Consider the following 14,418-nt stretch of genomic DNA (forward strand, 5'->3'; position numbering starts at 1 on the left):
ACCCACATAGACACTCCAAATCAAACAAAACGAAAAAGCACAAACAAAAATCAACAACAAACGATTATTATTATAAAAGTTGTGATCTGCCGAGCATTCAAACAACTAGCTTAATATAGGAATGTGCCGAAGGCACTTCGGGTGATTGAATAATAGTATTTTTCAAAATTTAGTTATAACATGTACAGTACGTATTCTGAGAATAACAAATAGTATGAGATAACAAACAGTGTTTCTGTAATATACGTATTCTGAGATTAACAAATAGTCAGAGATAACAAAAAGACTGAGTGCTTCTGCGATATCAACGTGATAATGTCTCCATAGGTCCCATTTATTTTCTATTCTTTCAACCCGTTAGAGATATCTGGAGAGAAACAAGGCGCCTACCATTTGAACATGTCGATTAATTTGTCAAAATACTATCTATTCTTGTTTTTTTCATTATTTTTATATACAAATCTTCAATAACAATTCACAGATGGCACTACAGTTCGGCATTTATGCCGCTTCTTGCGAGTTTAGATTGTAGCTATGATTATGCTTATTAAAAAATCTGTTGATGATGAAATACGAACATGCATGTATGTACGTCTGTATGTATGTATGTATGTATGTATGTATGTATGTATGTATGTATAGATGGATGGATGTATGGATGCTTATTAAAAAAAATCTACTGATAATGAAATACGCACACGTATGTATGTATGTATGTATGTATGTATGTATGTATGTATGTATGTATGTATGAAAAAGGAAATACCGACGTTCAATTTTTGAATTGTGTGGAATACTCGTTAGTGATTGATCTTGAATTCTATGGCAAGCTATAGTGATATTGCGATTAATGCGAATTCAAATATCATGTTACTGAATCAATCGATACAGATTTAAGGGTTCTTTTTCAGGACTAACTGATATTTAGACTAGTTTGCAAATTAATTATTGGCTCTTTCTAATTCGTTTCTTTGATCCCTTTCAATGTGACAATTTTCAGCTTATCGATCAAATATCTGAGAAAACATTTTTTTCAATGTACTTTTAGCCGTACGTGATTATAAATAAGTAAAGATTGCAAATTGTGAAATAAACAATAATTTTTCTGTGATCTTCTTAAAATGCATCCATCAACAATACCTTAGTTGTGTTTTCGAAATTGCAATTTTTGAAAGATTTTTTCTTCGTGTTTGATAATGGTTTCCACTTACAAATTTCCTAAGAAGTAATATGTTTATTAATTAATTACGGCGTGAAAATTGATCTACAAGGAGAACCTATAACATTTAATAACCAGTTTAAAGTCCAACAATTGTCATAACCAATTTAAAATCCAACAATTGTCATAACCAATATAATGTCTAACAATTGTCATAACCAATTTAATGTCCAACAATTGTCATAACCAATTTAATGTCCAACAATTGTCATGATCAATTTAAAGTCCAACAATTGTCATAACCAATTTAATGTCCAACAATTGTTGAAAAAAAAAGTTTCGCGCTTGCAAATAGGTATTTACTACAAACAAGCAGTTATGTTTATCAATTAAAGACTTGGTAAAAAAAGAATTAAATAACATTTGAATATATACGAATCAGTTTTTATGCTGGAGAGAAATCGAAAATCATCCGGAATAGCGAGGAATGAAAATATTTATGAATGTGTCTATCTGCAGTTCGGATAAGAGAGGTAGGGCTTCTTAATGATAACGGACGGTTAACCATCGCTTACGCTGCCATCATCATTTAATCCCAAGTATTTGAATTTAAAATGCAAATTATATTTTATGTAGATGACGTAGTAGTTGTTTTTCTGTTTCTTTGCCGTGTTCTGGTGCTAGAGATGAAGTAAAAACCTATAAATTTATTTTTACCTTTATGCATACATGTAAGTGGCTGCAGAAAGGTTCTTGGAAGTTGGACCAGGGCACATAATCGTATTCCTTGTTTTAGTTCGTATCGTTTTCAGTGCTTAGTTACACACACACACATACACACACACTATGAACGTAAGCTCACCACTCCTTTCGTACCCCCCCCCAATTTTTTAAAAATAATATCAGAATTGATCAATCGCAAGTAGTTGTGATAGTCGTAACACACACAGTGTTGTCCGTTTTCGTCATAACTGAAAATTTTGCATGACATATAAAGATCATTTGCATTGAACAAATGCTGTGTGTGAGTGTGTGTGTTTTTAAAAAAATAATAATGTCGGTGTTCATGTAACGTGCGTCTCTGTATGATAATCGCAATTGTTACAGATGCATGTTTTATATGCAATATTTAACTGTTCTATAGTACTATCAGTCGTAGTGGGTTGAAAACATTTGTTTCATTTTGGTGATTGTACTTTATTTCTGACAAAATGTATTGCCATGGCTGAGTGGTCTACCGCGCTCGATTTACCAATAACTGCTATTTCACCTCTATCCACCTATCTTCGAGTCTCAGGGTCGGCCAATGTGTGTATGTGAGAGAAAGCTTGCCAGTAGTTTCCCGCTGATCGGTGGTTCTTATCGTAAATTTCCCGGGTTCTTCCTCCACCAGTTATACTGGCCGCCAAGTGTAGCCTAGCATGTGCTGAAAATTGGCGTTAAATCCATAACAACAACTTTCATACTTGAAAATACATTGAGCTGAATTCATTTTTTGGGACAAATATCTATTTCATCTCTCAAACAAACCTACTGCCCGAATGAGATGAAATTAGGTGATTTTAATTTTCATTAAGACAGTCACGTATTAAACCCATGGTAAATAATCAATTCTGCAAATAATCGTAAGTCGTTCTATGTATACACTCATGGTAAATTGACATAAAACACAATTAACTTTACTATACGTTCTCTACATTTCTTTCTCAGTACTGAAATTTCCACTTTGTGGCAATCAATGCAAATCATATGTTAATCTAAAATATCTTCAAATATGACTTCACAGTGAAGTTCTTGTCAAAGGTTGACCTGCCCTTTTTTGAGATGCTGGACTGTCAACATAGCAGCATGTAAACAGAACACAGATTTCACTTCCGGTTCATCACCAAGGCCTTATTACTCACTGTGCACTGTCGCCGAAATACACACAGACAACAACACCCTAAGCTCATAATATCAAGAATAAACAGTTACCTTTAAAGCCCTACCAAAAATGCATAAATAAAACTCTTCTATCACCACCAAAATGAGAGAGGAAAAATGTTCTAAAAATAGACTAGAACTACATTCGTGGGTACTGAACTTGAAGTATTAATTGTGACCCGATTCTAAATAAGCAATGCTACAAATAATCGTAAATCCTTCTACGTATACACTTCGTGTAACTTGCGTTAATATGAAATATAAATTATCTGCTGAACGTAGCTATTCGATGTGTCGTCAAAAGCAGCATTCTGTTTAAAACATGATCTTCACAAAATAATTGTATTTTACTGGATAACGTATTTCTGTAGTGGAACGTATTGGTATCGATTGGTAGCAAACCATATATATCACGTATTGGCAAGAATTCTAGGAATTTGACTGGCGAGTTATGAAGATAAAAAAATCCAGTCTATTTGTTGACCATTATTCTAGAGGACTGGAAAAACTCCAGCAAGAACCTACCTAAGTCATATGACTAACAAGAAACTGGTGTTAGTAAATCTCAAAACAACTGGTAATTCATAACTTCGTAAACGAAAATGGCGGACCACATCCGTTTCAAAGTTGAACTGAAAATATCGAAGTTATGATCCTAATGTAAGGTTTATGATGTAATAAATGTATTATATGTTGGAGTATCATGGTGTATATAACGTTATGTCCATCTTGAATCCCATACGTCTTCTGCTCAATGTATATGGGCCTCCATACGGTTATAACAGTTCGTACATCCGAGTAAACTAACATGTAAATATCATTTAACGAGGTTTTCCGATTGGCTTGTTTATTTCTATTATTGGTATTGTTCTGAATGTTTTTGTACTGTTTTGTCGAGAGGAGGAGAAGACCAAAGAGATACAAACAAGTAATTAACGAAGGATAAACAACTTCAAGTCTGCAATGGCATGTGTCATCGTCAATTGAACGTTTCAAAGTCATTATCTGGCTGGAAACTGTCGTTCTACTTTATGAAGTCCATTCTTGTACTCTTTTAAGAATCTGACAACAAGATGTGTTTCTTGGCTACTACTGCTGTTTAGTCATGAAACATGTCATGTATATTTGTCCAGTTAAATTATATTTCCGAGTCCAGGGAAGTCGATGTGATATGCCTTTTACACGATGAAGAACTTTACGTAAATTCCTATTTAGATTATGCTAACCGTAAAGTCATGTAACTTTAAATGTCAAGCAGCCCTCTTTATATTCATGGAACTGCGAGTAGCAATCCATATAGTCGTAAAACTCTAAGCATTCGTCCTTATAATCATGGAACTGTACGTAGTCCTCCTTATTTGTCATAGAACTCTAAGCAGGTGTTCTTGTAGTCACATAACAGTAAAGGGGGCCACTATAGCCTCAATGGAAATTAGCATTACAGAGACCCCTGGGCCACTATAGCCTCAATGGAAATTTAACATGGAGAAAAACCCTGGGCCACTATAGCCTCAAGGGAAATTTAACATGGAGAAAAGTCTTGGGCCACTCTAGCCTCAAGGGGATTGAACATGGGGAAAAAAGCATGGGCAACTCTAGCGACAAGGGAAATTGAACATGGGGAATTGTAACAGGGTCCAGACCTGATGGGTCTATGGAAAGGGAACAGGGGGAGAGGGGCATAACACACACACACACACACACACACACACACACACACACATATATATAAAATAATAATTCGGGTGTAGGCAATTGAAAGTCATTCTCTTTTCGAGAAATAGGAGTGGCCCTGAAAAGGGCCTTTGTGTTTCTTCTTCTTCTTCTATTTCCTCCACTTCTTCCACCAAGATCTCACTTTTTCCATTATTCCTTTCTTCTTCTTCTTCTTCTTCTTCTTCTTCTTCTTCTTCTTCTTCTTCTTCTTCTTCTCTGTTATCCAGTCAGGATGACCCATGGCTCTGAACTTTTCCTGGACTTTGATCCAATTGTTGTTTAGCCGCTCAAACTCTGCCTCTTTCTTTTTGTTTTCCTGATCTTTTCTTTCTTTATTCCATCTCTCTTTAATCTTCTTGACCTCTACCTCCATCACTTTTCTCATCAACTCCTCTCCTTTCTTCAGTTTGTCCAGACCTCTCTCCACAAAAGAGCACTCTGTCCCATGTGACATATTTTCAAGAAAGCACCTGACTTTGCTTGCATTGTCAAGTGCTTCCTTTAGGCTTCCCACTCTGACATAGGTGGGATTTATCATACCTCTCAATCTCTTTTCCTCCTCTTCTATCATTCCTGCTATCACTTCTTTTGCTACGTTTAGGCATTTAGCGTAGTACAGGTACTCTGCTATCTTCCATTCTTTTTCTAGTCTCTTCACTATATAGATACCATCCATTATCCAATAGTATATATGTACCAAGTTGTTAAACAACTGACTTGCAACCACCATCTTCGTTTTTATTATTCCGTAGAATGGTTCGAACATCAAACTCTGTGGGTTCTTATACTGAAAGTGCGGACGTGATGGAAAACATCCCCTAAGACTTAAAATTGATATTACCTAGATCATCACATAAAACGCGCGGCCGTGAAGGAAAACATCCCTCTACTTTTCTCATTTCATATAATATACTATCCACATAAGTTAAATCAGCAATAAACTAACCCCAAATCTACTATCCACACACACACACACACACACACACGCAAAGCAATAAAATTAAACCCAAATTTACTATCCCCACAAGCGTACTTGAGCGCTTACAAACACACACTCACACACACACACACACACACACACACACACACACACACACACACACACACACGCACACACGCACACACACACAAAGAGTCAGTGTTTATATACACACTACTCTACCTACACACATTGGCAAATCGATGGTTATTTCTTTTCTAGAGTATTGTGTAGCCCTGAAAAGGGCTGTTTGTTTCAGAACTTCAGATGCACTATCTAATGCTGGTACCTTCCTGGTCTGGCACCACACACACATCTTCGACTCCAGTCTCTTTTTACTTTTTGTCTTGAGAGTGCAGAGGCGGGATGATTCGCTTCAGCACCCCAATCCTCTGTCTCTGGTATCTTGTAAGTCATCCTCTCTCCTATTTTCTTTTCCTCCTCTTCCCTCTCTCTTCTCTCCTCCTCTTCCTTCTTTATTCTTGCTTCTTCTACGATAGCCTCCGCGGACAGTTCATTTACTATGCGCCTGGCATATTCCAGGTGCATCTGGAGTTCTAGCAGTTTCACAATCCTTGTATTCATTGTCTTGCTGTTAACAGGTCGACGATGGGTAGCCCAACTGACGATTAGTTTTTAAGTTATACTAAAAGCACGGACGTGAAGGAAAACATCCCCTAAGACACAAAATTGATATTACCTAGATCATAACCCAACAACACGCGGACCTAAAAGAAACACTCACTCACTTTTTTATACTACCCACCACTATTCTAAAAATGTTCATCAATCACTTCAATATACTATCCACATACTCAAAGCAATCTAACCCTAAATCTACTCTCCCCACACGTCAAGCAGCAAAAAACAAAACAAAACAAAACAAAACTTGATCTTAATATACTATTCACACCAACGTACTTGAGCACTTACAAGCACACAATCATATACACAAACACAAACACTCACACTATAAAAGAGTCAGTGTTTATATACACACTACTCTACCTACACATATTGGCAATTGGATTGTTATTTCTTTTCTAGAGTATTGGGTAGCCCTGAAAAGGGCTGTTTTTTTGTTTGCTATGGCAATCTTTTAGTTTCTAAGAATGCTACGTCCTCTCAGGATGGACTTTCTGGCGATAGGTCTGCTTCTTCGGAAAGAGAAGAAGAACTCTTTGGTGTCGATACGACAATCGACAAAGCCTTTGCCAGGTTCAGGTTGCTGCTGCTGCTGCTGCTGCTGCTGTTGCTGCTGTCTCTGAAGTCTGTACTTCTCTGTCCATTCTTCTTTCTCCCTGTTCACTTCTTCTCTGAAGAGCTCTTCTATCAGGTCTTCAGTGACTTTTAGCATTCTCACGTTCTCTATTTCTTCTGGCTTCGGTATCAGACTGTGTCTGACCCTATGCAAATTCACGTAGGCTTCGTTTAGCTTAGCTAGTTTGGAGCACATCTTCGTAGGAGGATGAGTCAACAATGGATGGTTAGACTGGAGGCTACCCCGGTTCTTAAAGTCAAAGCGCGGACGTGAAGGAAAACATCCCTCCACGGTTTTCAATCCGCAACGTTTAATGAGTGTCATGAGAAAGATAGAGAGAAGTCAAAGTGCATGAATCAACATTCTTATAGTCAAACAAAAGACAAAGGCATTTTTTTCAAAACACAACATTTTTTATTCAAAATCACTTAACACTAACCAACAACTCTAACATTTTTTAACAATAATCCTACAATATAACATCCAACATTTTTTTCAAATACCAAACATGTTTTCAATTTACACTCTACTTTAAACAGGGTTGGCAACGTTGTGAATGAAATTGTGATTTCCACTGTTGCAAGTCATTGAGTCATGCATGGACACTACGTTTCCTAGCTGAAGACAACAAAATAAGCATACTAGTCACAAAATCAACGATTTACTTTCTCATCGTTTCTAGAAAAACCATGATCAAAATAAGTCACTAAATGTTCTTTTGCTGATAATAAGTGATCAATTTCGATCTCGACTTTCTCTTTGAATTTGTCAAAGAGGGCTTTGATGTAATGGATTTCTTGAGTCGTTAATGGAGGACAGAAATGTTCACGCAAGTCTTTATACCACCAACGTAACACGTCTTTTTTAAACAGACTCCAAGCTTCGTCCAGATATTCTTTGAATTTTTTCTTCTTGACTGATGTTTTGACATTCATAGTAATCATGCTTCATCCATATCGTAACTGCGTCTGCCAGGTATGTAGCACAGTAGGAGACCAATTGCTGTTCTTGTTCTGGACATCTCGACTTGATCATGATGTCCTTTTCGTCTTTGTCTTTGGATTCTCCTTCCACGGTCTCCTCACATTTCATGTCTAAAGTTTCTCCACTAGGCAAAGAGGGATAACAGTCTTCCATGGCTTCTAACAGTCTAGAATGACTTCTCTCAAACTGTTGATTTCTATGGTATTGTCGAATTCTGCATACAGGAGGACGTTCATTGTGTGATCTGGAGGTGGATTTGCAAACTGAAGTTCCACACGAATCTGGCCCGATTTTATAGGGTGGAAATGTCCCTCGTCGCTGCCTTGGTCTGGAGTGAAATCAAAACCCCACAAAGCATAGCCTCCTGCATAATCGTCGTACGAAATACCGTGACTGGTGTTGGTTCCTAACTGTCCCGTGGCTTCGTACAGGGACAAGTACGATCTCAAATAATTCTTCGCGACACCAAAGTTGGGCTCAAAGGTCGGGTACACAAGGCCTTGCCGTCGCGACTGACTTCGATCTTGGACACATTGTAATGTTGAAACTCAAAAGGACTTTGATCGTGGGTTCCGTTGAAGGCTGAATTCCTGACGATACCAACAATCAAACGCTTGTGTAACTGTCCTTGGAACAGATGATCTTCGATCATAGATCGCTGTCCAGCGGGAATGGTGAACGTTTTCACTTCTACGCGTCGTATCGGATACTTGGCGGTCGTTCTGCTCAACGTCTGACTGACGTCGTTTCCCACTTTAGGTAGCACTTCCACACGACGTAAAGTCGGGCTTTTTGAATGATAGTTTTGTATTCATTGGCATGGGCCATCAAATGGAAAGCGGCACTGCTACGATTCAGTCAAGGACGGATATCCACCCCGTTCAGCAAATACTTTTCTTGTAACCACATGTCCAAATGCAAACGATCCATCAGTTCTAAACTTCGCCCTTGCAGAATTTTCTTACGACGGTCGTTAAACCCCACATTGTGAGGATTGTCATCTTCTGTCAGGACTGTGTCGCTAAACGTGCCTACACCTGCTGTGTCAGGTTTCCATACCACGCAAGCATCCAGATGAGTATTCTTGGCTTCTTTTCAGTACGTCAAGAGATTTTCCAAGTAGGCACGATATGGGTAAGTATCCATGCTTCTGCTGACCAGTTTGTTATTCAAGTACAAGTCCACTTCGCTGAACAAGGAATGCATGAAATTGTTGACAGGAGCTACTCTAGCATCGCCTCCTGGATTGGTGTTGTCCGTTTTGATCACTTTCACTTTCAAATACAGGTAACTGCTATTCAGATCGATGTAATCTTCGGGTTGTCCTTTGATTTCAAACTCGATGGGAGCGGAATCCGTCAAAGAGGAGACGGGATGAAATTCCACCCATTGGGATTCTTGCATCGTCATCATGGTAGGGGGCATGGCAAAGAAATCCAGTTCCGACTTGGAACAAGCGCAAGACTCTCGGTGCATCATTTTTTTGTCTGTTTCTCAATAATCGAAAACGTCTAAGTCTCGAACGGTTCTTCTTTTCTTTGCCTTTCTAGCTTGAAGTCTGGTGAAAGGGTGTTTTCTTCTTCGTCTCTTTCTGCCTTGTCCTTGCTGAATGCCTGACTCGGTAGCGTGCAGGGCATTTATAGGTGTGTCTCGTCGGTCCAAAAGGTCTTTGCCCGTTTGCAGCAAGACATTTTTGCCTGCCCTCAAGAAAGCTTCTTTAGGGTTTTGTTTGTCGATGATGACATTTTGGAGAAATTCTTTGCCTTGTGTCAGTGCCGCATCTTTCAAGGCGTGCAATCCTCGTGTCACCATCGGTTTCAACACCGGGGCCACCGAACGAAAGGCTGATTTCAACATATCTCCTAAACCGTGTCCTCGCTGTCGAGCAACCCCTCGGTACACTGGATACATGACTTACGAGTCGTGAGAGAACCGTTTTCGAAAATGAAGTTTCACCGTGACTTTTCCTTTGGTGAATGGAATATTTTGTCTCAAATCTCCTTTCATAGCAATGTTGACCGTGTCCAAATAAGACTTGCTGACAGGCAAATAGTGAGGATGTACAAATTCGCGGTGGACGTGGTAAGTGTTTCCACCTTCTTCGTCAGTGGCAGTGGCAGAATCCACTTTGAAAGGAATGACACGTAGTAACGGTGCGGAGGTGTGTCCCACCACGTTGTACTCCACCACATCGGAGTACACAAACATCAAATTCAGTCCTTGGTTCAGTTCTACCGGGGAAGGAAATAACTTGCTAAAAGACTCGTTGTCGTAAACGATTGGTAATTCGTTTTTCTTGAGCATGGCCATTCTCATGTCCATGTCTCCGCCCAACATGTCAAACAATTCAGGACAAAATAAAATGGACAGGATTTTACTCCCGTCAAATTTCATCAAGAAGCGACGAGCTGCTTTGTGGTATTCCATGGTGACACTTTTTTTGACACTCTACAAAGCTTTCAGAAACACGACATTAAATCTGGAGGTTATGGTGCTCACCAAATGTTGACCACTAAAATAATAGCCGGGAGGAATGAACAAGTGATAGGTGGTGTACTTTTGATTTTTTGTGCCAGGGGTTTTCTTGTCATATTTGCCATAGGTATCCAAGTACTGTTGCAATTGTTCGTCATGAACTTCTACATCAAAAAAATTTTGATTGGGAAAGACATTGAGGACTTGGGTCGGGTGAATGATTTCTACTAAAGCCACTTCCCAATCGGCTTCGTGATCTAAGGGGATGGTCTGAGGTAATTTGGCCGTGTAACAGCACAACGTGTTCTTGGGAAACACCTCCATGGAACTGTCACTGGGTAAGGTTAAGTAAAATTGGTTTTGGTGACTCATAATTCCAGAGTTCTGTGGCTGTCCGAGGGGTTGCTGGACGTCAGAGGCGTGTCTCCGCTCAAAATGGGGTTGTTGTTGGAGTAGTGGCTGGCACTGGCACTGGACGCAAGGTGTCCGTGGTTCCCGTTCGAGGTGAATTTCAGGGAGGGATTAGGAAGCAGGTAACCGATGCAACTGCTCAATAAAATGGTCCACAATTGTTTGTCTCCTTGTTGCAAACTCAAATTGGCGATGGCTGCCCCGATGACACAATACACCACGAAGATTTGGCAGAAAAAGACGATTTGCGTTTTAGGCACACGTTCTCCACACCACACCCACAAGGGTTGTTTTTGTAAATCTTGCAGAGAAGAACTGGGTGAAGGAGTGGTCGACGTAGTTGCGTCTGTGTGATGATGGTCACTTCTTTTTATAGTCGATGACTTGCGAAGCGTCGATCCAAGAATCAAAACTGGGTGGATATCCTTTCCAACGTACTTTGACTTCTTTGACACGTCGTTTGCCTACTTTACGGGTTCTGCGTTCGAGAATGCGTTCAATGTCGTACACGTCGTCTTCTTTTTTGGTGACACGTTGTAACTCGGGCAAATAAAACGTTCCTTTGAGAACTTCTCCGTTCATGTCTTCCAATTTATAGACGGCAGGATGACGGCCATGCACTCGTCCAGTGACACGAAACAATTCGGTCGTCCAATTAGGTAAGTAACCTTTGTCGAAATTGCGTTTGGTTTTGCCAATGCGCACCCTTTCTCCTACGGTCAACTCTCCACTTTTCTTGGGGACAGCCCTCGTCGGGGACATACCAAACAGGCGCTCAAACACCAACACTTCGTTGTCGGGAGTCACTTCTTGCGGGGCACGTCCGATGCTTCGATGGTAAGATTGGTTGTACGCTTGCACCAGGTGCGGTAAGATGTCGATGTACTTCAGAGTGTGGTGATGCGTAAAATATTTCCACATGCGTTCTTTCAAAGTGCGTTGAAAACGTTCCACGATGCTGGCTTTGGTTTCGGGATTCTCGGTGGTAAAAAAATGAATGTCACGTTTCTTTAATTCTTTTTGGAAAGCTTGGTTCAGAAATTCGGTACCTTTGTCCGTTTGCCATCGAAGAGGGTGACGACCACTTTGTTTCAACACTCGTTGCAGGGCTCGCACTAACTCGCTACTCGATTTGGAAGTCAAGGGCACGACCCAGGCAAATTTGGAAAAGACGTCGATGACACAAAACAAATATTTGTTACCACGATTGTAGCTGGCCAAATGAGAGACATCAGCTTGCCATTGATGATCGATGCCTTCCACTCGGGTGCGACTTCTGGTAAACTTGCGTCGAATGGGTTTGTGTAAAGTGTAGGTAGCTTGTTCTTGTAACCATCGTTGCACTTGAGGTAAACGGAGACTTTTCAATCGAGTTTTGGCAGCACGATACAATTTTTGAACTCCTGCGTAACCTGCAGGATGAGAGGGATCGTAGTAAATGCTGGCTAAGACTTTTTCCATTTTTTTTTTGTGTTTGTGTGTTAATAAGACATCCACTCTTGGAGGATGCTACTCTTTTCCTCTTGGGGTACTTTCTTGGATTGCAATGCTTTGCGTGTGCCACCGGCAATAGGTGTTGAAGAGGAGGATGTCTGAGCGGGGGATATCGGTTCTTGTTTCACTTCTGTCTTCACTTCTGTCTTCACTTTCTTTTTCTCTTGTGATGAAGAAGGGGTGGCCATCATCTTTTTAATCCATCCAATTCTGGAGGTAGGTGGTGTTGTTAACTTGCGTACTTTTTCTGGTGGAGTTTGAAACCCTTCTTCTTCTTCTCCTTTTTCTGTCTTGGTCACTGGTAGTGGTGGTACTGGTACTGGTACTGGTGATGGTGCTGGACTTTTCATCAAGGTCTTAAAATCTTTCAGAGTGGGTAGAGCTGTTTCGTCTAAAGCTTTCTGGTGAAAGAGTTGCAGTCGTTGCAAGAGTTGACCGTACTTTTGCGATTTTTCTGTTTCGGACAAATCTTGGCGATCCATCAAGGACTGCAATTCGTGTTGCAACTGGGACATCTCGCTCAAATGGGGATTGGGAGGTAAATGCGGAGTGCGTTGTTCTTGCCACCGATGGTATTCCATCCATCGTTTGTAAGGCACTAAAGCTAGTTTTCTTCCTTCCATGGGGTTGTCAAGGGTCAATTCTGAGATCTTGGGACTTCCGGAGGCCTTTTCATCTTGCTCCCACCAATCCTCCCAACATGGTTCCCAAGACTCCTTTCAGTAAGGGACCTAACAAGAGGGGTGAAATGCCTCCACGTTGGGCCAACATTTTCTTCTTTTGACGAATGGGAATTTTCTTTTGAACCATTTGGCGAAGAACGTGACGATGTTTACCTAAGCATTGTTTCTGGTGTTTGGACAAAGGGATCGTGCCTTTCAAGACGTTCAAACAACATTCGCACACTGTATCGATGACCTCTTTGGAGGCTGTTTGAATGAGTTTTTTTCGTAGGGGTGGAGAAGCTTTGGACAGGACAGATAACATGTCCCCATGTTTGACTAAACGAGGAGGCAGTCCTTTCCTTTTCTTTCCTTGGGGTTTAGAAGAGAGATGCTTTCTGGAGGGTGACATCTTTGAGTCTTCAGCACCAAAAACACTGATACCCCTACTTAGTCACAGACCGTTTTGATACTGGAACGCGTCGCCACTGATTGTCTTGACGTCGTATCAACTTGAGGACAGGCATGACACGTCGTGGAGGGGTACGTAACGGACTAAATCGAGCCAGTTTATGCTTGGACAAATCCAGTAAACTTTGTAACATGCCCGATCTTTCTTGGACTTTGACTTTGGGAGCAGGTACTTTGTGAGCCGCAGCCACTGTTGCGAAACTGGAGGGTCCTGCCACTGGGGAAGTTCTTGGGGTCATCAACGGAGAAGTTCTTGGTGTGATCAACGTCTCCAAGTACTGTTCGGTTCGGTTCTTGGTGACATCAACGGAGAAGTGATGGAACCTGAGGCTACCGGAGACGCAGTCACTGCCGTGGCAGGTCGTGGTTTGCGAGTGTAAGGTTGCGTCCTGGCCGAAGTGCCTCTCTTGCGACTAGTTTTCTTCTGTGGGCTTTTTTTTTCTGGGGACTTTTTCTCTGTTTCTTTTTCTGAGGGCTTCTTTTCTTTTTTCGGGGTGGTGTCTGGTAAGGAGAGGGTCCCGCCACTGGAGAACTTCTTGCAGACACGGGTCTTTTTGGGGACCTGGTCTTTTTCTTTTTCTTCTTGGAGCTTCGTTTGACTGCTTTTTTTGTCTTGGGGAAAACTTTGGGAGCATTAGGATCCCATCTTAAGAGAGAGCGAATGATGACCCCTCCTAGAGTACCGCTCCCTCCAGGTTTCAAAATGATTTGTTTTTTGGTTTGAGTGTCAATGCGGGGATCGGCCAGTTGGGTGAAAGCGACTTTGTTTCGATCGAAAAAGCGTTTGGTTTGATGAGGAATCTGAATGATCCCTTGGAGTAATTGACGTGCCGTCACCGTGAACCATCGTAAGACTTCTTTGAGACTAGCTTCTAAGACACGA

This window comes from Sinohyriopsis cumingii, chromosome 17 (genome assembly GCF_028554795.1).
Source record: "Sinohyriopsis cumingii isolate HCF-2022 chromosome 17, ASM2855479v2, whole genome shotgun sequence".
NCBI lineage: Eukaryota > Metazoa > Mollusca > Bivalvia > Unionida > Unionidae > Sinohyriopsis > Sinohyriopsis cumingii.